This window comes from Pteropus vampyrus, unplaced genomic scaffold (assembly GCF_000151845.1).
Source record: "Pteropus vampyrus isolate Shadow unplaced genomic scaffold, Pvam_2.0 Scaffold308, whole genome shotgun sequence".
Taxonomy (NCBI): Eukaryota; Metazoa; Chordata; class Mammalia; order Chiroptera; family Pteropodidae; genus Pteropus; species Pteropus vampyrus.
In genome coordinates, this window is record NW_011889089.1 from 71,157 (window position 1) to 74,767 (window position 3,611).

Sequence of the window (3,611 nt, forward strand, 5' to 3'; positions counted from 1 at the left end):
GGCCCTGAGGGTCTCTGGGGAAAGTTAAGGGATGAAGGACGGGAGGCGGGAAGCTCCCTCCCAGGAGCCTGTCGCTGCTTTTCACTGACCAGGAGAAAGCGCTGATGGGGCGAGGGGCGCATCACGCTCCCGCCTCTCCTCCGCAGTGTCTGGCGCCTGTCCTCGTCATCGCCTGAGGTGCAGCTCGTGGGGGAGGCCCCACGCAGCCCTGTCCCTCCCTCACTCAGAGCTGCTCAGAACCACGTCCCCCTCATTCTTCTTGGAGGCACTGGGTGCTCTCATTAGTTATGCAAACGTGGGACAAGCAGGTGGGGTGACCACGGTGAGAACAGGTGCGCTTCCTATGGCTTCCCTATGTTGTCTCCCCGGGCTGGAGAGGAGCTGCGATGAGCCCTCTGCTCTAGAATCCAGGGACCCACCTGGTCCCCGGGGCCCTGGGGGCTGGTGGTAGTTAGAGGAGGCCCCGAGGGTCACTAGAAGAGCTGCCACCAGGGCAGAGCAGACACCAGCGTCCTGACCAAGTGCCCTCGGAGGAGTCAGCCCGGCTCGGGGCACGGCGCCCCTGGGCTGTGGAGCCCGTGCCTACTCAAGTGGGCAGCACCTGTCATGTCCTGTGGGCACCAGCTTCCTCCGAAGCTCATGTTGAGGGGGTCTGACCTCCCCCCTCTGTCGACCCATGGGATCTTAGATACTTCAACAGAGGTGGGGCCTCAAGTTGACTTACTGCCCAAGAAACACGTGATGGTCAAGTGGTTAATCGGAAAATTGAGAGTGAGATGTACAAGGAGCAAACATTCCAGAGGTTCCTGCATGTGAGATTTGTTTATTCGGGTGAATTTTTAACCTGCGAGTGTGGGAAGGAGCACAGTGCACGCTTTCGGCATATGCCTGTTTGCCTTGGCGCCCGGGCTGGCTGAGAAGCCTCTTCTCATCTCTGTTTTTCTTTCGATGAGTAAAGCAAAAGAAAAAAAATGAGATCGCCAACCTGAACACAGGAGCCCTGCGGCAACCACTGGTCTCATATTCCGTCCTGCTCTTTTGTTTTAGCAAAGCCCAGGAAGGAAGTGTGATTCTGCTGAGCACGGGTGAGAAGCACCCAAGATGATCCCTAGGCTGGTGAGGGTGCCCGTCCTCTCTGGCAGCTGCTCCTCCCTCGGCCATGATGTGACTCTTCCTTAGGCAGTAAGCGTGCAGCTGCTCTGGGAAGCACAGGGAGTGTGGTCACGTCTGTTCGTGTGTAAACAATTGCCAATCAGATTGCCAAACTAAGCCCAAATTTAGCAGAATAAAGAGAAATAACACAGATTCGAGTACAAATAAACGAAAGAGATGATAGGAAAACAATAGAAAAAGTTAGCTAAACTAAGAATTGATTCTTTGTAAAGATAAACAAAATTGACAAATCTTTACCTAGACTAAACCAGAAAAAGAAGAAAGGGCTCAAATAAATAAAATTATTAATGAAAGAGGAGACATTGCAACATTGCAACCAGTTGGTACCCCAGAAATACAGAAGATCACAATAGACTACTACGAATAACTAACTATACACCAATAAACCGAACGACCTAGAAGAAATGAATAATTTCTATAAATATACAAACTACTAAGACCGAATTATGAAGAAATAAAAAATCTGAGCAAATCAATAATGAATAAGATGACTGGATCAGTAATCGAAAATCTCTCGACGGGAGAAAGCCCAGGACCATATGCTTTCACTGGTGAATTCTACCAAACATTGAAAAAATTGCCTTCCATTTTTCTCAAATTCTTCAAAAAAAAAAAAAAAATGAAAGAGAAGGAAACACCGCTGATGTCATTTTACGAGGCCAGCGTTACCTTGATACCAAAGGCAGATAAAGACACGACAAGGAAAGGAAGCTACAGGTCAGCGCCCCTGATGGATGAAGATGCAAAAGTTCCCAGCGGAACCCTGGCAAAGCCAAAGTCACGACAGCGCGAAAAAGATCACACACTGTGATCGATCGACGAGACTCATCCTTCAGATGCAAGGATGGCTCGACACACACAACACCACGTGATCACTGGAGTATAAAGACCACACGAGCGCGTCCATAGATGCAGAAACAAACATCTGACAAAATTCAACACCCATTCATGGTTAAAAACTCGACAACTTGTGTATAGACAGAACACACCTCGATCTGACGAAGGGTGTATGCGACACGCCCGCAGCCAACGTTCTCAGTGGTGAGAGGCCGAAAGCTTTTCCTCTAAGGGCAGGAGTGAAATGAGAGTTGTTTGCAGAGGAGGAAACTGAAGCCTAGAGGGAGAAGTGACTCGCTCTCGGGAGTTAGGCCGGTGAGAGGACCAGGCCCGAAGCTGGCCGTTCAGACCCCGAACCTTGCTACGCAAAGTGGGGTGGCGAGCTGGTGAGAAGGGCGGGCTCCAGGGCCCGCCTCGCACACACTGGGTCGGAATCTGCAGTTACGAAGCACCGCTGTGAGCTCGGTGTCTTCGAAGCCCACTCTTCCCTGCATTTTCGTCCAGTGCTGGGCAGCTGGAGTGACTCTGGGTGTCCTGGGCTCCCCACCTCCCTGCAAAAGGGGGCTGAACTCAGAGTTGTTGCTGCCGCAAGTCGGCCTGCCATGAGGAGAGGTAGGAGCCAAAGAGGCACATGGGGTCAGAGCAAGGACAGAACGTCCGTGAAGCGGCCTCGCCCTGTGCTCCTCAGCATCAGTGATAGCTCCTTCTCCTTGGGTAGAGTTGACAGCATGGGAGAGCAGAGTCACAGGCAGGGCCAGCCACCAATAACTGGCACAAGGCCCCCAAGCGTGATGCCCTGGGACACAAGGCAGATGCAGAGGCCCGGGGGCCTAGGCCTCGAGATGCCATGGGGCGCGGGGCCGCCCCAGCCCTGAGTCCCACCCTGGGTGGTGGGAGCCTGGAATCTGCCCACATAGGAGCGTTTACACCACAAAAATGCCCTTGGGTTAAACGCGGCCAATGAGCTGGTCTTCCTCCTGGGGTCTAGGCCACAAACCCTAGGCCATTTCTGGGCTCTGGCCCCTCCTAGGCTGCCCCTTGGAGCACGGTGTCCACAGCAAGGAGGCACTCCTGAGGCGCTGGGGTGGACCCCAGATACCAGACGTGGAGGCAGGCGGAAGCAGCTATAGAGGTTCACCCACCCAGTGTGCTTCGTTAGGGGTGCCCACTGCGCCCTACTGGCTACTGTCCAGAAGCTGCAGGTTCACTGACGAGTAAAACAGACAAGGGCCCAGTGCTGCCTGAGACCACAGCTCCAGGAGATGAGTGACAAGCACATGGACAAAATGTATACAGAATGTGATAGGTATTGACACATTTATGTTCCATGGATATGTGATGTATACACCCATGTTTGTTGACAAATGTAAACAAACGTAAGCAGTCCTTAAATATAAACAAACTTTAATTACATGTAAATACACACACATAGTGACAAATGCTCAGAGAAAAATACAGCAGGACGAAGGGGGCCATAGGCTGTGCTTTCCTGCCCAAGCCTTGGGGCAGTGGCTACGCGGGGCGTGCGCGGCAGGAGGACCCCAGGCAGCGGCCTCTGCAGGCAAAGTGCTGGGAGGTGGAAGGACCCGGAGGCTGAGCTG

The 3,611-nt window shown here is 52.8% G+C and overlaps 1 long non-coding RNA gene across 1 annotated transcript in view; it reads right to left on the reverse strand.

Annotated features, from left to right (window-relative positions):
- Window positions 1–807: 807 nt before the first annotated feature.
- LOC105303558 overlaps window positions 808–3,611 on the reverse strand; it is a 5,098-nt gene continuing 2,294 nt past the window's right edge. The window contains exons 2-3 of the long non-coding RNA XR_896920.2: window positions 2,163–2,561; window positions 808–1,227 (exon numbers count right to left, since the gene is read on the reverse strand). This is a non-coding gene — a long non-coding RNA (uncharacterized LOC105303558). The remainder of the gene's footprint in view (window positions 1,228–2,162; window positions 2,562–3,611) is intronic.